At 43.4% G+C, this 22,357-nt stretch overlaps 1 protein-coding gene across 1 annotated transcript in view; it reads left to right on the forward strand.

Annotated features, from left to right (window-relative positions):
* CACNA1D (calcium voltage-gated channel subunit alpha1 D) overlaps positions 1 to 22,357 on the forward strand; it is a 1,248,477-nt gene that overhangs the window by 207,249 nt on the left and 1,018,871 nt on the right. The window lies entirely within an intron of this gene.

Below are 22,357 nucleotides of genomic sequence, written 5' to 3' on the forward strand. Positions count from 1 at the left end.
CCAACACTACTCCCTCACATTGATTAAGACTTTGACCAACTACAGCTACTGCACGCAGACAACCTGGTAAAGCTGCTGCGACTGGGTCCAAGGTAGCTGAAAAATAGGCTACTGGGTGATTAGCACCTCCATGGACCTGTGTCAAAACAGACAAAGAACAAGCATCACGTTCATGACAAAACAATGTGAATGGCTTTGTATAATCAGGCATTCCCAACGATGGAGCTCTGCACAAACTCTCTCTTAATTCAGTGAACGCTTTCATCTGAGCTTCATCTAAGGTAATGGGGTTTGTAACTTCCTTATGTGTCAACTCCTGTAATGGTTTGGCAATCTCAGCAAAATTCGGAATCCACTGTCGACAATACCCTACCATTCCCAGGAACATTCTAACATCTCTTTGTGAAGTCGGAGGACTTCTCTTCAAAATCATGGTAGTTCTTTCCCTAGAGATTCTCCTTGACCCTTTCTCAATCTGGTGTCCCAGGTATTTCACTGATTTCTGACAATACTGCAGTTTCAAAGGTGACACCTTATGTCCGAATTTTCACAAATGATTCAACAGGGCAATCTGGTCGTACTTACACTCGTCCCTTGTCCTGGATGCAATCAGCAAATCATCAATGTACTGCACTACTGTCGATTGTTACGGTAGTTTCAATGACTCCAGATTGTTTTTCAGGATCTGATTAAACAGTGACGGTGACTCCTTATACCATTGTGGAAGCCTGCACCAGCTGTAGACTCTGTCTAGGAATTTGAAACTAAAAACAAACTGACTATCTTCATGAAGAGGCACAGAAAAGAAAGCTTGTGACAAGTCAACCACTGTGAACCACTCTGCGTCGCAAGGAATCTGCTGGATTTGCACTACCAGACTACCATGTTGTTCACTTTTCGCAAGTCCTGCACAATGCGCACTTTTCCACAAGGCTTCTTTAAGCCCATTATTGGTGAATTACATGGACTGCTCAGCACTTCTTTCAAAACTCCTTGTTTCAGAAAATCTCCAATTATTTGCGCCACTTTCATTAGGACATCCTGTGCCATGTTATACTGTGGAAGTTGCGGGAATACTACGTTTGGCTTCAAAGTGATCTTAATTGGTTCCACTCCCTTAATCAAACCCACTTCTTTACCTGTCAGGTCCCACAAATTTTCCTATACAGTTTCCTGTAGATCCGCATGCAATTCTTTCACAGTAAACATTGGGAAAAACTCAATCAATGGGTATTCCTCATTAACATTGTTAAACATAGTCTCAGACTCCTGTTCTTCTTCATCATCACTATTAGTTTGTACCTCGATCCCAGTGTTCGAACAACTAATAGAGCACTTTGCCTTGCATAGTAAGTCCCTTCCCAGTAAAGATACGGGACTTGAATGAAAGACTACATACCTATGCAGTCCCTGGAAGTTACCAATCTCAACCTACATTGGATATGTGATTGAATTTGTCAACTGTCCGTTCTCCACTCCCACAACCTGCACTGTTCTGCCTCAAAGAGGTAAATTCGAAACTTCTGCACTTCTTACTGTAGAGCATGTAGCTCCTGTGTCCACTAAAAACGAGACCTTGTAACCCATCACCTTTCCTTTCACAAAAGGTCCTCTCTGATCTACCTCTAAGGATGCTGCAAGCATACATGGTCCTTCATCTGAACTGTCACTCATCCATTCTTTGTTTATTTCATCCTCACTATGAAATGGGAATTGGTGTACAGTGTCATTACTTCTGTCTTGCCTTTGACCTGTGACCTGCTGAGTAAGCATCATCTGTTGCCGTTCCATCGGGGCTTGAGGTGTCTGCATTTGCTGTCTAGGTACCATGGGAACCTGCTGCCGTATTGGTTTTAACTGTGTCAATTGTGCATGCTGTATTTGCACCTGATGCATGGGTTGGAAACTCTGCACTCGGTTCTGAGCATTCAGATTAAATACAAAAATTTTTGGGACTTTCACAGTTTGAAATCACCACTTTGCTGAACAACACCATCCTGCACCATCAACAGACACTCCCGTTTCCAATGTCCCACGTTTCCGCACAAATGACACGGTAACATCTTTTTCATTCCCTGCATGTCATTCTGGACTACTACAGTACCCCAATCTGAACCATGTGTCATGTCAGTTCCACAAACCCTACCTCTCATTTGAGGCTGAAACATAATAGTTCTCTGCTGCTGCATCGGTTGTACCAAGGCTCCTTATACTCCTGTCTGAGCTGCTTTTATTTGCATCACCATTGCTTTTTCCTTCACCTTTTCTGCTTCGATTCATTCTCATCACTACAGTATTTTGCATACTTCAGCACCACATCAATCAGCTTTGCTTGCCAACAAATCAAATGACTCTTAATCATTTGTCCTACTTCTGGTTTCAACCCTTCGACAAACCTGAACACAAAATGCAACATGTCTTTTGGCTCAATTGCTTCCTTACCACTGTACTCTTTAAATGCTTTCAGCAATCTTTCATAGTAGGTATATATTGACTCCTTAATTTCTTGCACTGTTCTGTCAATTCTCTGCCAATCAATATTTTGGGGAGAAATTCTCATCTTCAGGAACTCAATCACCTTATAATAATGTTTCATCACCTCAGGTGATGGTGCACTTGTAAATCTATCCCTTTCCAGTTCACTTGTTAGCCAATCCACTGCCCTCTTGCTTTCTACCCACAAATCAGCTGAAATAACTATTTCTAATAATGTATTCAAGTCTTCCCACAGCCATTTAGAAAGTTTCACAAACCTATCTGTCTGCTGATACCACTCAACCGGTTTCCCTCTCAGTTTTAGGTAATCATTTGTGAATGACAGTATATGACTCCTGTGCCATGGGACATGAACAAACTGCTCTTCTGGAATTTCTCTCACTGGTAACATTTTTACTGGATCCTTTTCCTTCTGAACACTTTCAGACCCTTCTTGTGAATCCCGTTTCCGCTTATCCTTCTTCTTTGCCCATCTACCCTCCCACTTTTCTAACGCTCCCCAAATCTGAGCACTCTGCAGGAATTCTTTTAAGTGAGCCTTCATTCCTGCTGACCTCATGTGCTCAAAATCCTTTGCCTTAAGATCTAATCTGTAACTTTGTTTCAAATGTTTTGTTTTCTCAATCTCGATATCATGTTTTTCTGCCAATTCTGCCAATTTCTGATGTATTTTACTCACTTCCCTTGTAATCCTTGGACACAAATACCTCAGCTCTTCTTCTGTGTAGGATTCTAACCTGTTCACTCCCATTGTCCCCTCAACTAGCTCTGTTACTTCTGTAGCTAACCTTACACGATTTATCTGCTCTTCACCCTTAGATGTATTTGGAGGTGTATTTAGACTGTCCAGCCGCTCACTCAATTGTTGAGCTGTCAATCCTCGTAACCAGATGTTACAGGCATTTGGCACTGGAACCTGTTGTATCGCTGCACCTTGAGTTTGTGGCGTAAAAAATTTCAAATCTTGACTCGAACTCGGATCATCTACTGCATCTGGAAGTGAAACAAGTGGCCTAAGATCCATTAACGGTTGAGATCCATTAAAGGTCTGACCCATACATGACACCACCTGCACATGATAATTTACTCCCCTCCTCACGAGGCTCTGTGACATTTCACTCTGATCTCCTGCACTCGCTTTCTTTTGCGTGAATAATGGTACCGCTGGACCAACAGTAATCAGTAGCAATATTGCTTCGGGGACTGCCCTGACACTCGCACCTTGTGGAAAGGTTACCCCCATAGTCTGATTCATCACTAGTGTGACATCTGACTGTGTCCCTGTTATAGGTGTAAATTTTTGCAAACCCTGTGGCTGTGCCGGAGGCAATAACATTGGAGTTGGCTCAGTCTGAACTTGCATTGGCCTCAGGAGCACTTGCTCCTATGGCATCACTAAGTTCGAAATCGTCTCAAGAACTGGTACATCTGGATAGATTCTCTGTATCGATGGTGGATGCATCTGTGCTTGGACTACTGAAGTAGTCCCTGCATTAGGAGTCCTCTGTACTACCCCTTGTACTTGTACACTGTCTGTTTGCACTGGTCCCACTGTCCCTGATGCTTGTGCTGGAGCAGTTGGGGCACAACTAGTACTTGGACCCTCTACATGCAATGCATATGGCAGAGGTCGATCCCTCAACACTTGTGTAATAAGATCCTCAACTTCTGGGTCTTCTTCTTCTAAATAGGTATTTTTCTTCTTCGTGTCCCTGAACTTTCATCACTCTTAGCATCGTCTTCTTTTTCTGACTCATCTTGTTCTTCTGCAATTGCAGGAAATAATTGAATTCCCTGTAGTGTCTCTGTTCTCCACCTTTTTTGCTCCCAATCCCACCTTGTTCTGCAAAAGACTTTTCTACCGTCTTTATTCTCCTCTGAAACTTCATCTGTTGTTGCTGTCTGGCTACTAACTCCCAAACCGCTAAAGCCTCAAACTGTGCTGGCCACAGTAATGCCTTCGTCTCATATATGTCTTTCGCAATTGATCCAAAATCCTCAAAGTAAACGTTCCGTGCTCTGGGAATACTAGAGCTCCCAATTTCTTTGTCATCTTGCACCACTGTTTCAACCAAAGACACGGTGCAACACCTCGCTCCTCCATCACAGTATATGCCGGAGAATTCTCTGATGAAGTTGGCTCCCCCACTGACGCCTTAATGCAAGAATCACCATTCATGGCACTCCTAAACGCTTTGAAAAACTTCATTTTCTCTTTTGTTCTATTTTGATTCAATAATGAAATTATATTTACTCCCAAGATTCCTTTCACCCACTTACTCAGCCAATTACCTCTTACGGATGGCTGACAATCCGCTCGCCTCTCTTCTTACTAACCAACCTATCCAAATGCGGCACACTCTGACATCACACTCACACACTGAGGTTGACAAAAGTCTTGCGGCTTGTTCTCCTAAACTTCAACTCACACAAAACTAATGCAAAATATTGTGAGCACCTTAACCAAAAACCAATGACCAAAACAAACCTGCTGGTTTACTACAGGAAGGTACAGAATCGCTTCAGAGACCTTACGGATTTTCACTAATGGCCCATTTGCTCATATAGCTATTCCTCTATCTCAGTCTCCCACATTCGCAAGCAAAATTCAACCCACAAATTTCCCTCTCAACTGATCAATGGGTCTGTCCTGGTGCACATAGGGCTCACCAAATCTCAGTCGAAAATTTATCTTACTCATTTAACTCACACACCGACTTGTTGACCACGCCCGATCAACCTACTAAACCAGACAGATTACAACATAAAACCAAGTGTCTCCTACACTTGTCAATATACTCCGGAGTCTTAGACCACGCAGGGTCCGTACATCACTAACAACCATGTGGACAATTTTTTTGCAAAAAGCGCCACACACGTGAAGTTCAACGACTTCCCTACTCTCATACTGCGGAGTACGCACACTCCTACTAACCTCAACTGGAATACGCAAACTCCCTGCTTTTCCTCGCATACGTCACAATTCACCTGCGATTTGCATAAGCCTTTGTAAGCGCAACCTACCACTTCACACTATCACAAGAAAGCCAAGAACATACCCAACTTTACTAGCGTGATCCAGGATCTGGGAAAGTCACTTCTGGGCTTAAGGGGACATCATCTTTGCTACAATTGTCATTTCAGAAAAACAAAATTCAAACCTCATAAAGATATGAACAACTAACCCTAACTTGAACTACCACCATAACCAGTAATCACCACATAACCAGTTTTCCAAGGAAACTAACCACCAAACTGCTACCAAAAACTGTTAGCGTGCCTGGTCCTTAGTAAGTAGACTTACAAGGGGACGCGTGTAGGTCGATGAACCTTTTGGATCGCATGGACTATCCTAATCATGTAGTGATCACTGACATCAATAATCAACATCACTAATCAATGACATTTTAACAAAAACAACTAAAACCATCTATTCATGAATAACCATAACTCAGTAAAGCATTTAACAATTTTTATTTCCCTATTTGATTACAATACTAAGCCATCGAGTTAGATCAAACTTCATTCAATTAGCTCAGTATTAGCTCATTAATGAACATCCATAACATAATCTAATCAATAATTAAGAAGCATATGCTCAAAGGCTTCAACATAAGTCAGTAAATGATTACACAGTATCAATAGCAGAGTTCAGCAAATGGTTCATCAGTCATCTATCACTGTCAACTTCACCCCTAGGAAGTCTACCTAACCAAGATTAGCATTAGCATGTGGGGCTTCATGCAAAACAATTTAGGAAAACATGAATTTGGAAAACATCTTTCTAAGTGAAAATTCTGAATTATTTGCCATTGCCATGACTTTTTATTAGGGTCTTCCAGTCCATCCCCCTAATTCCCAATTGGTCAGTCGGTCAGCAGATATGACTATAACCTATAACATTAGTTTACCAAATCTATGAATTTTAATTTTAGTTCTTTCTGAAGACGTGGATTGGTCCACAATACGATGTCCTCATCATCCGTCTCTTCAGGTATCGAAAATGTTGCATGTTCTTCTTCAGTCAGTGCTTCCATTGCTCAAGTCCTGGGAAAGTACATTTAGTCTACTCTACACATAATTGTATCAAATTGTTTTCAGCATCAAATGTCCATCAGTACATTGCAGAAAATTCTAGCTAAGCAACTTTAACATGGGGTAGTTCAGGGTCAAACCACTCATTTGCTTCTCTACAGCGCGTTAGTGATTCAGCCCTTCTTATGAGGCCTGGAGAAAGGCTAGACCACCCACGGCTAAGTTAACTCTACAAATTAATATAAAGCATAGGTTATACATTTCAATATGACATATTACTACATTATTCTTATATATTTTCATAAATTCATACCATGTCAGTTATATTAGTACAATCTCGTATAAGTGGCTGCCATGCCCCGTGGGCACATTTTCAACCGTGCACATTATTTTCTTCTACGGTTAAATTCTCTATGGGCTTTTCATTGGTTAACACATAAACATAATTAATAATTCTCTTATTAGCGTAATTGCGCCAGCAGTATCATCTAGGTCTGAGGTGTTCCCTAAAATAAAGAGGAGTGTAACACTATTAATAATTGAATTATCCCAGAGCCCAACATATGTGTAATACAAGTGAGTTAAGTGACTCTCCAGATGCTTCAGAAAACAGAACAATGTTAAGCCCATACAGACACCAGGAAATACCCCAGGAGATGAAAGGAACTGTCACTGTAGACGGTGTCAGACCACGGCCACAAGGGCTCTAATTTAGAATATTCATAGGGACGGAAACATGTAAAGAAGTCTTTTCAGTTTCCGCAATGGGGAACAGAGACAAATTTGGAAATGAAGGAGGAGACCACAAATATCAATAGTGAGGGCCACATGGCCTGCAACAAACTAAGCACACAACACATGAAAATTTCCAAGGTGCCCTATTGCTTATTCTGACTCTATTGGAACAGGGAAACAATGCCTCATTAAGTGTAAAAAGAGCGAATCACTTAGAAATTCTGTGACATTCACAACCATTAAGGTGCAAAATTACTCTTGATGCAATTAGTGTCAGGGGGAAAAACAGAAACAGAAATCACATTTATTTACAAAATCACGTTTCAACACAGAGGCCCTCATTATGAGTTTTGGCAGTCAGTGGACCATCGCAGTGGAAATGGTGGTCGCACCATGAATGCTTTTCAGGAATGCATTTGACTGTTGCATCTGGGATGCCAGTCCCTGGATGGCATTCACAATGGTTGTTTGCCCAACAGAGATGGACCTCAGGAAGTCAAATCCATCTCATTGAGGGCAGCAGGGCTGACTGAGGCAAGGGTAGAGGTGCCTGGGGCGATGGAGATGCCCACCCTCCTGGATGAGCGGGCACAGGCAACTGGGTGGGGAGCTACAGGGAGGGCAGTGCTGGTAAGGGGGTGGTGGATAAGGATGGTGCAGGCATAGGGCCTGAAGATTCCGCCACCACCAGGGAGTCGCCAGTGGAGGAAGAATCAGATGATGGTGTAGATGTTCCTGTCTCCCCCATGGTGTTCTACTCGCCCTCCCTCCCACTGGTCCCCTCAGCTCTGCTGGTATCAGCCTCCTGGGTCCAGTGAGATGCAGCTTCCCCACTCGCCGGTGCCCCTTCTCCTTCACCAGATGATGCTGATGCACACAAAGAGAGAGGAGGAGATGGACAGTGAGAGACAGGGTGGGTGGAAGAGGAATGGGGAGCAAAAGGTCAATGCCAGCACAACAGCCACACACAAGTCACTACAACATACTCTAATGCTATGCCATTACATGCCATGCCTTCACACACACATGCCACTGCAATGACAGCCCATACGTGCCACCTCAGTCATGCACATGAGTTTCACTCATGCTGACACACAATCTAACCTGTACAGGGTGAAAGCCATACCCTCAACACATGCCTGACCCAGCCCATTGGCTCATGGCTCTATACGATCACTGGACCCAAACTTAATACTCTTTTCACATCATTGTATGCCCTGCTTAGCCACATGTATAGCATGCTGTCACTCAAATGCACATCACCTACGCTTCCCAGATGGAGAGCACCAAGTGTTCTCAGGAGGCCATCAACTAATATTGACCTGAGGTGCATCACTGAGTACCACCATGAGGCACATCACTCTGAGGCTTCAGCTGTAAAGTGGGATGTCTGACTGTTACAATGTGTGCATTAGTGCCTGTGTGTCTATAGGATCTTGTGAAAATTTGTGAATGTGTGTGTTTCGGTGTGTCTATGCATGTGTGTGTGTGCTTTAACTGTGCATGTGCCAACAATTGCGTACTTTATGTGTGCATGTGCCAATATGTTCATGCCTTATGTATGCATGTGCCAATATGTGCAGTTTTTACGTGCCAGTATACAAGCCTACTTAGTGGGTCAATTCTAAGTTTCTTTTCTTTATCAAAATGTTTAACATTTTTGGGTTATTTTTTGATAGACGTGTATGTATCCTGGTGCCAGAGCCTCTGAATCAACTCATGTGCCCTTTCAAAGTGAAGAATAGGCTTTCACAAACTGTTGTTCACCAGACTATAACGCAGAAATCAGTGTATGTTTATGTAGTGGTAATCTTTGGAGAAGCGCATGGCTTTTGCAGGGATATAAAGCATTAAACAGTTAACATTTCCAGTCCATAAACCCCTAGGTTGTCTGAGATTCTATCCACTTCTTTACTGCCAAAAGTACCATTTCTTTTCAGATGCTAGCTACTTGGCGCAGTAATTGCTAGCTGTTGGGCACGGTGATTTATATACAATAGCGCAAGCGGGTTGCATTTCAGAACGCAGAGCATTTAATAAAGCTCACACCTGAGCCATACTGTGCTGAAATGTTGCTTCGAGAAGCACGTACGCTGAGAACTGAGAATATAGTTAATTGAGTGGTAGTGAAAATGGGCAATACCCTATTATTAACAGCTAAACATGGCATAGCTGAAACCTGCAAGGAGTCAACAAGTGACAACACTTCTCGGCTAGTTCCCAAACAGAACAGCGAAAACACACAGTGCTCTAAGACAGAATTCCATGATATGAAAGGCGTAATACATGAAATGTAAACATATGTCAGGTCATGGTTGCGGTATAATAAAATAGATTGTTATGTTATGTTATGTTATGTTAGGTCATGTTATGTTACGTTACAGATTCTTGTAGAGCGCGTAGCTACCCAGATCGGACTTCCCAGCGCTTAACCAAAATCATGAGCAGAAGAAACCTTACGCAAGAGAAGAGATACGTCTTCAATTGGTTCTAAAACTTAGCGGGTTGCTATTGGATCTAAGATGACTAGACAGGGCGTTTCAGAGTTTGGGCATAGCATAGTCGAACAAACGGCCACCTCCTCTCACTCTTTTGATCCTGATGATAGCCAGGAGTAAGCGATTGACAGACCTTAACACTCTCACATTATTGTGTGGACTGAAAAGATGGCGTAGAATGTGTGGGCCTTGTGCATAAATTGCTTTGTGCGCAATACATAGAGCTTTGAACTCGATACGTTTGCTCACTGGCAGTCAATGAAGGCTAGCGGGAGCTGAATGCGCAGAGTGTGTTTTTGGCAAACTCAACAGCATGCGTGCTGCAGCATTGTAAACAACTTGCACCTTTGGAGTCACATATGCAGGGCTGCCTAGATATAAAAAGTTGCCATAGTCTAAACAAGAAAGTATTAGGTCTACAACTACTCTCCATTAGGAGCCATTTAGTTGTCTTTCTAAGGGCTCCCAGTAGACCGAAACAAGCCACTGTGACTATCTTTGCCTGGTTGTAGCCATGGTGAGGTCTTTGTCCATTAGTATCCGTAAACTCTTGACTTCCTCTTTGGGAGTTGTGTGATTGCCCATGCATGCTGGCCAGCAAATGTGGTCCCACAATGATGGATTGTTGCCTATCAACATGAATTCCAATTTTTTGTGCCATTTAATTTAAGGCAGCTGTCTGTCATTCACTTGTTAACTTTCCCCAAATAGGTGGACAAGGTCTCTGAAGATATACTGGCGTTTGGAGATAAGGAGATGAAAATGTGGGTATTGTCTGCATACGTCGCCATGTTAAGCCCAAGTGAGCAGATACCGTCTGCTAAAGTATGTAGATCGATATTAAAGAGAGTGGGGCTCAGGGATGAGCCCTGGGGGACTCCACATTTGAGCTGACATTCTTCAGACAGACAGGGCCCTTCCCTGACCTGGAAATTTCTGCATTGCAGAAATGAGGTCAGCCACTTTAGTGATTGTCCTGAGACACCTACTACTTCCAGTCTCTGTCAAAGGATAGCATGGGAGACAGTGTTGAAGGCTGCACTCAAATCCAAGAGGATGAGTGCAGCTGTTCCTCTTTGGTCTAATGTTTTTTTTTTGATCATCTGAAGCTGATACAAGGACTATCTCAGTACTGCTGTCAGGCCGGAAGCCAGTTTGTGTCTGGTGTAGGAGGTTATGCACCTCCAGAAACTCAGCTCGATGTCCATTTACCACTTTTTCTATAATCTTGCTGATGCCTGGCAGCAACGATAATGGTCTAAAGTTTTCAATGAGATCCATAGCCAAAGGAGACTTCTTCAGCAGCAGATTGATAACTACATGTTTCCATGGAGTGGGAACTAGTCCAGTATACAAAGAGGAGCTGAAAATGGTTGTCAAAACAACAATGACAGTGTCACCTCTCTTCAAGAGTGTATCTATAGAAGCAGGGTCTAGTGGAGAACCAGACTTGACAGTTTCCGCTGCTACCCTAATAGTTGTTGTTCAATGGAGGAAAGTTTAAAATACCCGTAAATGCCTTATTGTGTCCTCTCTGAGACCTCTGCGGAACAGTGTCACCAAGGTACGTTCCACCCAGGATGTTTCTGCTGCTAATTGTCTGAAACGGGTGACGTATTGTAATAAATCTTGATTCCTTTGTTGGATTTCGCAAAGAGCTTCTTCTGCTGAAGCCTCGAGTCCAGGGCGCTCAAACATCTGTTTAAAAGTAGTGACAAAGGTGGAATAATTAGACAGGCAAGGATCATTTCTTGTCACTAAAGGTGTGGGCCAAGCCAATGCTGGCCCCGATAAGGCGCTAATCAAATACCCCACCTTGGTCTTGTCTTGTACAAATTGCGAGGGGCGAAAGGCAAAATAAACCGTCAAGGCATCCAGGAATTCTCTTAATTTGTTAGGATCCCCGGAGAAACGAGGTGTAGTGGCACCTACTGAGGGTACATCAGTGGTCCTGGATGCAAAGGCTTGTCGATAGACGGTATTTTCAGTACGTAGCTGTTGGAGTTCTTGAGCCTGTTGTTGTATCGTCATAAGCAGGGTCTGACTCATGGGTTCCGTATTTGCCACTGGATTATCCATGGTTCCGGACTGCACCTGGATTTTTGGGCGTTGCAATCTGTCACGGTTTTCAATGGGCTTACCGTCGCAGTTGAGGAGGGTTGGGGAACGACCCCGGTTCCGGCAGGTTCTGCTCTGGCCAAGGTAGGGGCGACCCCTTCCGGTAGCCACGGTGCTGTTGACAATAACAAGCCACTACAGTCCGTGCCCTCCAGAAGGAGTCCCAGAGGAAAAACCCCAATAGGGTAAAAAACCTCCAACAGGAACTCCCTGACACAGAAGGAGGACACCAAGGCGTTAGAGCTGAAGATCCGAGGGTACAGGAAGACTGGAAATGAAGATAGGTCAGGAAATACTGGATTCATAGGAAGAAACCAGCCGGAGCGTGACTATCACCAAAGGAGTGTTGCAACACAATGAGAAAGAGGTTAAAGTCCCCTTATATACCCATAGACAGGAAGTGAAAAAAGAGGAAGTAGAAATACCACCATCTTGGATTGGGGAACAGGTCATGTTAAATGATAGGAAATATGTGCCTAGAAAAAGGTAAGCAATGCATGCAGGGAAGAGAGGATGTGAACAGCATGCTGGGAAAGGAGGAAGCATGCATAAAAAGAAATCATGTGCATGCAATCGGCTTTTGCCCTTGTAACCGGTAAGCAGGTGCCAAGAGGGTTTCTGCATGTAAAGGATTATATAAATGCACCTTAATTATGTTCAGCGCACTAAATGCGCTGTACGCGGCAGGTTCGAGACCCGACTCCGAGTCTCTTCCCCTGCCGCGTCTGCCCTTGATGTGCGAGGCAAAAGAAGGGAGCGCGGCGAGTGCCGCGACCCCTGACCTGCGTCGTGGCTTCTCCCGCGATCCGCCTGCAAGCCGCGGCTTCCCCCGCGGCTTGCCTGAGGACCGCGGTATTCAGAGAGTGCCGCGCGGCGGCGGCCCGTGCTTGCGGCCGCGGCGTGACATATTGACTAGTTGACTAGTTGACTAGTTTGGGATCCTTTATGCTGGAAGGTAGAGCCAGGTGTCCTGCCAGAGAGTCGTAAGTAAGACTTACTTTCCTAAGAAAGAAATCATCAAACCGCTCGCATAACTCCTTAGTGGGGGAGGGGCTCGCACCTGACGTTTTAGGCTTCAGAAAGAAGTTCACAATAGCATAAATCTCCTTGGAGGGTTGCTTGGACCGCCTAATCCTTTCCCGCAAAATCCCCCACTCTTGATTTATGAGTTGCATGCTTGTAAATTTTCAAATCCTTTTTTATATTAGGACTTCCTGTCTTTGTTGTATTGATGTCTCCATTTTCTTTCAAGTCGTTTACAGTTCTGTTTAAGCACCTTGATTTCTGGGGAGAACCATTTGGCACTGGTTTTGGTTCCAATGGACTTCTGGACTTTTCTAGGTAGGAGTGCCATCAAAGTGGCCTTAATACACTTCTTAAAGGCCAGGTGAGCACCAACAACACCCTCAGTCAGATTCGGAACAGATTAAGTTAGGGTATCTTTCCAACAAGACATATCAAACTTAGACCAATGTCTAGAAATGTTTGTCAGCGGGACAGTGGGATAGAGAGTCTTGGGGCTGGTAATTGAAAATGTTATCCTAAAATGATCTGACCATAAAACAGGTTGTGAAGTCTTAACCATTATATTGAATGAATTCATAAAGATGGTGTCCACATAACTTGTCATCAAAATGTACACTACAGTATCAGGGTCAAAAAAGCAGCGTGGACCTTTATTCCTGCCGTACGTTTTCCTTTACTATACCAGTGTCCTAAGTTGAAATACATCCTTCATTATCCTCCAAGAAAGACTTCTCATCCATTGAAGAACTGTGATTTCCACAAAGTTGCCAACCAAGGTTTGTTATAGCAAAGGTAAAATATATTTCTTTACAATGCTTAAAAAGAAGAAATGTGAAGAAGTGTGAAATTCTAAAAAGAAAATAAATTACCTAGGGTCTCCAGGGTCCCAACAGTTGGTAGGTAAAAAAAAGAAAAAAGCATTTTGATGAAAAAATTACTACGTAGCCCTGAAGGGAATCTCACTCTTTGTATGGTCACTCCAAATTTTGCACCTTTTAATGGACCGCATTTGTGCTGGATTTTAGAACTTTGTGCACTAAGACAAGGCGATTAAGTGCCAAACTGTGTGTACTTTTGCCCTACAATGGTACTGCCTAAATTGGCTTTACCCTGTTGCTCTATTTAACTTTTCTGTAAGGTGATGCAGAAATAGTACCTATTGCATGGCAGTTAAATGACATATGTGGACTACAGTGCACATTTAAATTACCCACATATATGACAACATAAACAGCTGCCAGAAGCACCACTGTACTCTGGCTGGATTGCAGCTTAAAAGTACTACATTAAAAAGTATGCCATGTAGGGAAGCCTATTAGTATGCGTTAATAGGCAACTCCTAAAGTGTGTCTTGTAAACTCGTGGATGCTCAAACTATGAAAAGTGTGTCCTCACAGTGCCTGAATGCCCAAAATTTATTTTCACTCTTTTTTTCCCTCATCACCTTAACTCAAATTGCCATTTTGCTCAACCATGGAATTGTACAAAGCCATGACCACCTTTATGTGGGGGTTTGGGAGCAGGTGGGGGGGGGGATTTTTCTTGGGCGAGCATCCTCTTTGAAGTCTTGATCATTGCTAGTAGATTGTAAAGTGTTGTTATCATTGGACCCATTCAAACCGGGAACAAAACTACTCAATCACCAGGGACCAAAAATGATGCCTTCTGCTAGATCCCTGATCTTTTGTTTCCCAAATATACATGTTCATTACCAGTGTGACCATTCCTTGTAATCAGGAGGCTCTAACTCAATTCACTTCCTACAAATTACATATTTAGCTGTTAGTACCAGATAAAACCTCACTTTCTTCTTCCTAATCTCTCCCACCTGTTTATCTCCTTGTAATCCAAAGAAGACTAGCAAAGGTGATATCAAGATATTTTCCCACCAGATTTCATCAAGAGACAGGCTGACATTATCCCAGAAGGCTTTCAATCTTGGGCATTCCGTGACCATATGAAAGTCATCTGCCTTTGGCTGGTTTGTATAGAGTCCTGTAAACCCAGTATAACAAGAAAAAGATGGTTCCTTTTAAATGGAGCTGGCGTCACTGTCGTACAACATACCAAAAAACGTACACCAGACTTTCTTCATATCTATGACAAGCAGCCTTCCTTCCCACACCTTATAAGGTGGAGGTGATTCCCTCTCCTCACCTTGACATAATTACCCCTACCATGTGGCCACTTTCCTTGTTATGTTTTGGGTCTACAAAATAAGTTCAATAGCCTGCCTCTGTTTAAAACTCTCTCTATTGTCCGAAGATCAAGAAAGTAATTTTGAGTACTTAAACGTAGTTACTTTATCATTGGTGTCTTTTTTAGCACTTTTCATGACTTTAAAGTTGTACTATCTAACAAGTCACCTCATCTTTCTATTCCAGAAGCATGGAGAGGGGCACAAAGATTGTCCTTTAGACATTCCTTTGTACCCAGGGATTTACAAATTGGAGCAAATGTACAATTGTATGTGATTGCCCATCTCTTTCTCACATTTCAGCACATCAAATAGGCTACTTTTCTTACATTCAAACACGCTTTTTGAAGTATCTTGGGTCTCCAAATTTATAGGGAAATCCTTTTGTTACTCCCAAGGTCTCTAACATCAACCTGAACATCAGTGCTTTATCCTTGTCATCTCCCTCCTTTGGGAAATTCACCAAGAAGCTAAGAGATTTAAACTGAAATGCCAAACAATATAACTGCGAATCTGGAAGTTGCAGACCACCTTTTACGAGTTTGCCTCTTAATTTCTTTCATGATATCCTGGCCCCATTAGAGACCTATATAAAGATAATGATGTTCTCCTGCATTTTATGGATCAAGTTTTTATCAGGCATAAATGGGATACAATAAAATAAGAAGGTCACTGTTGATAAGATGTTCCTTTTTGCCAAATTGACTCTGCCAAATATGGTCAAAGGCAGATTTTGCCATCTTTTAAAAGTAGCCTTAATCTCACTCAATGCTAATTTCAAATTATTCTCAGTAATAATGTTCAAATTAGGGTATATCCTGACTCCCAAGTGCCATACTTTTTATTTCACTAGGGTGTTTTGCAGGTCCTGGTGGCAGAGCACTGTCTCAGTCTTATCCTGATTTATTACGTACCCTGATAATGCCCCAAAATTATTTAGCTAATACTTCAAAGTTATTAAGGGATTCCCTTTGCCCTAACCATATAAGCTATCAGATCATCTTATCATCTGCACAGAGAGCGAGTTTTTGCTAAAACCCTGAACAGTGAAAGCACTAATTGCCAGTTCATCTCTTACCTTCTGTGCAAATGGCTCAATGTATAAGTTACAAACCGGAGGGGTTTGGTCGAACAGTGGACACCCCTGCCTGGTGCTATTGCCAATCCTAAATTCCTCTGTCGAGACACCATTGGCCAACACTCAAGCTTCGGTGTTCGCATAAAGACATTTGACTGCTTGTAGAAAATGCCCAGGAACTTGAAACCTTTGCCAAACAGGCCCATAGGTACTCCCACTGTACCAGATCGAAGGTCTTAGCTCCATCAAAAGTCAATATCGCCAGCTGTGCTTTATTTGTAGTTGTCAAATCAATAGAACCTATTAGCATCTGGACTAGCTCTTTCATTTGTCTAGCTGGAAGGAAGCACTTCTGGTCCTGGTGAATAATCTCACCTAGCACCTTCCCCAGTTTACTTGCCCAGATACTCTCAAAGATCTTATAATCTGCATTTAGGAAGGAGATTGGTCGTTAAGACTCACTAAGTTTGGGATTTTTATGTGGTTTAAAGATTACCAAAATGGTAGCTTCCCCCAAGGATACAGGAGGGACCTGCACCCTCAAAAGTATATCATTGAATAGCGATCTTAGTATGGGACAAACCTCTTTAGTAACACACATATACAATTTCCATGGGATCCTGTCTGGTCCTGCAGCCGTTCTCTTCTTGATTTTCCTAACAGCCTCACAAATCTCCCTTTCTTATATTTCCTGCACTAATACCTCAGATTCCCTCTCTGATAATCGAGGGAGCTGTATAGTGTCCAACCGCTTACTTATGCCCTGCATATCCACAACCTGAGTGCCCTTGTATAACTCTTTATAACACCCCTAAAAAGCAGCTCAGATTTCCTCCGGCTGCGTTAGTTCAGTTAATACAGTGGATGTCATTGGGGGTTTCTTGGTTTTTGACCTCCAAGCTAACAATTTGCCTGCTCGCTTCCCCGACATATGCAGGCTAGTCCTATCTGCTAGCTTCAAGATGTTCAGCTGCATTTCTCTTTAACATCACCTTATTTTCCTGCCTTTGAAATGCAATCTGGCACCTAATTGCTTCCTGCTGATCAGCAATACTGGGTGACAAAGCATATTTTCTAGGTGAATAAGTCCTTTAGTTATGCATCTCCTGCCCTCTTTTCCTCACTCTTATAAGTCCTCACTGAGGTAGCCGCTCCTCCCTTTTAATAAGCCTTATTACCACCCGACTACCCTGCCATGGCACTCCCCTGGTTGCTAAATAAGTAATGAAATCCTAATGAGTCAGGAACCTCTGCTCCATAGTCCATCTGACCCACTGTGGACACTTTCTCTCATCAGTCTCCAACACTAACCCCACTGGTTTATGATCTGACATGACTGATGAAATATGTTTAATTTGCCATACTTTTGGGATCAATTTATTGTCCTCAAGCCAGTCATCTAATCTTGAGCTGTATGTGTGGGTTCTATAAAAAAGAGTAAACTCTTTCGTCACCCATCTTCTCTCTCTCCAAGCATCTCCCAGACCTAGGTCTCTTAGCACATGCTTCAAGCTATTAGTCACCTTGGGGGAGGTTTTTCCCATCCAAGGGCTAGACCTGTCTAAGATATGAATCATGAAAATATTGAAGTCTCCCACCCATATGATTGTATCTCTGTGTTCCAGAAGTCTACCAAATAGATCTCTAAGCATGGTGAGATCATCCAAATTAGGGCCATAACCCATACATACACTTTTTTGTTGCACCATGCCTCAATTCTGCTATTGCCCATCTACCTCGTAATCTGACTTTGATCGTAGTACCTGCATTGCTGTCTGTTGAGCAATTGAGGTAGCAACATCCATCGCCCCACTTAGCTGAGTTTTGCTGATCACCTCTCACACCGACTTCTGTCTAGAAATGACAAATTTCAGTTCTTTCTCTGATAAATGTGTTTCCTGCAAATTCATAACATCAGCTCACTGTTCTTTCAGCTGTTGCATTATGATCCTGTGTAGCTTTTTTAGCCTTATTCCATTTACATTCCATGTTAAATATTGTATGCATCTATTATTCATGTCTGTTGATGTTGTAATTGGGAAACGTCCTAAACAATGGGTTGGGAACAACGTGGACGTTTCCCATGCAAGCGTAACCACGCTTGCTGAAACAACGACTGCCTTTTTCTGTGTTTTAACCATGCTTGTGCTTTGTACCTTAACTACGCATATGCGTGGTTAAGGCACAGAAAAAGGCAGAGTGCATCAGGAGAGAACGCAGTGAGGTAAGTGGGGCTGGGACAGGGTTGAGGATCGTTTTTAGGGGTGGGGTTGATTAAGGGCTTGAGGATTGTGGGGGCTTTTGGGCTATTTCTTTTTTAGGGGCAGAGGTGAGGGTGTTTGGGAATTTTATTTTTATCGTGGGAGGTTGTGCTATTTCTTTTTAAGGTTTTACGGGTGGGGGTGAATTAAGGGCTAGGGGTGGGTGTGATATTTTTTTTTAGGGCGGAGGGTGGGGGGTATTTGGGTATTTTAGGGTAGGGGGTCACGCTATTTAGGTGCTAGTGGTGAGGGTGGATTAAGGGCTTGGGTTGGGTGGGGGTTGGTCATTTTAGGGTAGGAGGGTCACGCTATTATGGCGGTTTAAGGGCTTGTTTGGGCTAATTAATTTTTTTAGGGACAGAGTGCGGGGTTGGGAATTTTAAGGTAGAGGGGTCGCACTATTTGGTTTTTTAAGTTTTAGGGTTTGGGGTGAATTAACAGCTTTGATTGGGTGGGGGGTTGGGCATTTTTGGGTAGGAGGGTTGCGCTATTATGTTTTTTAGGTTTTAGGGATTATTATGTGTTTAAGGTTTTAGGGATGGGGTGGATCAAGGGCTTGTTTGGGCTAATTTATTTTTTTTGCGGCGGGGTGTTGGGGTTGGTTATTTTAGGGTAGTAGTTGCGCTATATTTTTTTTAAGTTTTAGGAGTGGAGTGAATTAAGGGCTTGGATTGGATTGGGGTTGGGCATTTTAGGGTAGAAGGGTCACGCTATTATATTTTTAGGTTTTAGGGGTGGATCAATTAAGGGCTTGGGCTGGGTGGGGCATTTCAGGGTAGGGGTCGTGCTATTTAGTTTAGGTTTTAGGGGTGGATGGATTAAGGGCTTGGGGTCGATGGGGGTTGAACTATTTTTTCTAGGGGTGGGGTGGGGGTTGGGTATTTTAGGACAGGGGTGTGCTATTTGTTTTTATGTTTTAGGGGTGGGGTACTTTTGGGCATCAGGGCTGGTGGGGGGGGGTGGTATGATAGAACCATGCATGCCGTTTCCACACATGCCTTTACTCTGCATGCTTTTACAATGAAAGAATCGCTGTAAAGGTATGCGTGATAAAGGCATGTGTGGTAGCAACACGGTTGTTATTCCGACCGCATAGCTAAGGCATGCGTGGTTTCATCATACATTCATTATAATCTTATATACTCTCCAGTGCCCCCGACACCATACACTTGAAAATAAAAGTTCAGTTTTATACACCTCTCTGTTACATCAGGCTTAAGGCGTAGAGGCTTTTTTATCTTTTTTCCTGAATGCTCCCTACCCCGTGAAATCTAACCCTGAACTCCTCACTTCTCGTGAAGCCACACCTACGGAACCCTCCCTTCTTCTTAACCATCTCCTTCTCTTTGGCTAACCAGCCATTTAGAAACCCGCCCTCTCCTACTGATGCTGTATTCCTTGTGTGAATATAACAATGTGAAGATGGAAGTCCTCATCTTTGGCTCCACCCTCTCCCCATGGGATGACTCCTGGTGACCTGCCACTCTCTGATCTGCTTCGACCCCTACCAACCATGCACGCAACCTAGGATTCATCCTGGACTCCTCACTATCCATGACCCAGCAAGTCAACGCCATCTCCTCCACCTGCTTCAACACCCTCTGAATGCTCAGAAAGATCTACAAATTGATTCCCACGGAAACCAGAAGAACAGTTACCCAAGCCCTCGTAAGCAGCAAACTGGACTACGGCAATGCCCTCTACGTTGGAACCAAGGCCAAACTCCAGAAAAGGCTGCAATGCATCCAGAACGCCTCTGCTCGCATCTTCCTGAACATCCCGCCACTGCCACATCACAGGCCACCAGAGAGACCTGCACTGGCTCCCCGTCAACAAGGGAATCACCTTCAAACTCCTCACCCACGCTCGCAAAAGCACTGCACAACACCGGACCAGAATACCTCTACAGACTTCTCTCCTTCTACACCGCCGACCTTGCCCTCACAACCGCCCCATGCATCCGCAGAACTACAACCAGTGGCAGATCATTCTCCCACCTCGCCGTCAAGACGTGGAACACTCTTCCGACCCATATGCCTCAGACCAAGGACCACCGTACCTTCAGGAGACTCATCAAGACCTGGCTGTTCAAGCAATAGCAACACCCCCCTAAGACCCGGCTATTCGAGCAGTAGCAGCACCCCCCCAACTTCAGCGCCTTGAGACCCTCAGCGGTGAGTAGTGAGCTTTACAAATTCCGTGATTGATTGATTGATTGATTGATTCTGGGCCTGACTTCGGCTTACACCCAGTTACATAGTTCTGTAATTTGTTCACTGAACTGCTCTTTTGACCTCAATCCGGGTATCATGTAGTCAAATAGGCTAGCCCTGCTGGATTTGCTAGATTAATAGGTCGGCGTCTTCCTCATTACTAATGGTATGCATTTTGTTTTGCCACATAACTTTCAGTGTAGCTCGAAATTTTAACTGTGTTTTTTTCTTGAGTTCCTTAAACTTAGTCATCCTCTTCCCCAGCTCTCACCTCCTCTTCTCCATTACTCAGCTCACCTCTGATTATATAGAGCAAGAAAAGCCCTAAAAAGTCACATCCTTCATTTTTAACATCTTAGCAAGTATTGCCTCTTTAACTAGAATCGTTTAGAGGCTACCCAACATTTTTCTACGTTTCATCCTTTTGGGTCTCATATGATAAGGATCCTGGTGGACTCTTCTTCCAAATCTGCTTAGTATGGTCCCTCAAGGAGACCATCCTTAAACAAGCTGATCACAACAACGGGGAACATGGAGGTAGTCTGATGCTTAGCCGCGGGTGTGTCCACCCTCCCTTCCTGATATGCTGTGATGTGACTGTTGAAAACAAGCTGAGCAGGGTCAAATTGAATCCATCTTTTTTCAAATTTCTCCTACCTTATAGCAGATGTATATTCTGCTTAAAGGGAATTGTAGATGAGCTGGGAGAGGAGCAGGACTTGAAGTGCGTGAGCTGATGTCTGACTCGGTGGAGAGCTGCTGTTGGTGGGTTGTGACGGGGCGGATGAAGTTCCGAGGGATCACTGGGGGCTGCACAGATTTCCATCTGGGTGAATATAAGAGGACTGAACGATGACTGCTTGAATGGTAAGAAGTCAGGTAATCTATGAGGAGCTGTTGAAGGCACAGCTGGAAAGGAATCTAGATGTCTGGAGTGGAAGCGATGTTGGACGCTGGTTATTAGTAGGGATAATTACATACCTACCAATAAGGCCCGAGTGCAATGTTAGGTCCAGTCAAGGTCTAACCTGGCTCCCCCCTGGTAGCTTGGCAACGAGCAGACAGGCTTAACTTAGAAGACAGGTATGGAAAGCATTTAAATACACCAATACAATAAATAAGCAAGACAAAACACACAATGTCAAAGACCTTAGGGATGACATATGAAAATATAAGGTAGGTTATCACTTTGGAAGTACCATTAATTCCACCGTCTGCAAGGCAGGGCTACCTTTAAAAATTACAGCAGGCAAAACATTAGTGCACACTCCATTACTAGAAATCTACTAGGCCTCTAAATATCCCTGCCCTATTATATACTAGGGACTCATAGGTAGTTTGAATCCCCCTCGCTCTCTTATACACTACTTACAGGAGTCTGTCACAATTGTAATTGTACCACATTAACATATAGCTTTTGATCAGAGCACTGGGCCTGGTTAGCAGAGCCCAGGCCACAGTCAGGGTCTTTTACCACCAGTATCAGTCAGAAAAAATAGGGGTGAACATGCTAAAAGGATGACATTCTCACAAACGATTACTGAAGGATCAGCACCATCCTTCTGGTGTTAAGATCCGGTTAACCTGCACACACTTATTTCCATATAGAAAAAGAAGAATTTGAGGGAGGTGAACTGAAATTCCCTCATGCAGAGTTTATGTTTAGGAATAAGTATTTTAAGGGGAAGTACCTACAAATA

The sequence above is a fragment of the Pleurodeles waltl genome, chromosome 9 (genome assembly GCF_031143425.1).
Source record: "Pleurodeles waltl isolate 20211129_DDA chromosome 9, aPleWal1.hap1.20221129, whole genome shotgun sequence".
In the NCBI taxonomy this organism is placed as follows: domain Eukaryota; kingdom Metazoa; phylum Chordata; class Amphibia; order Caudata; family Salamandridae; genus Pleurodeles; species Pleurodeles waltl.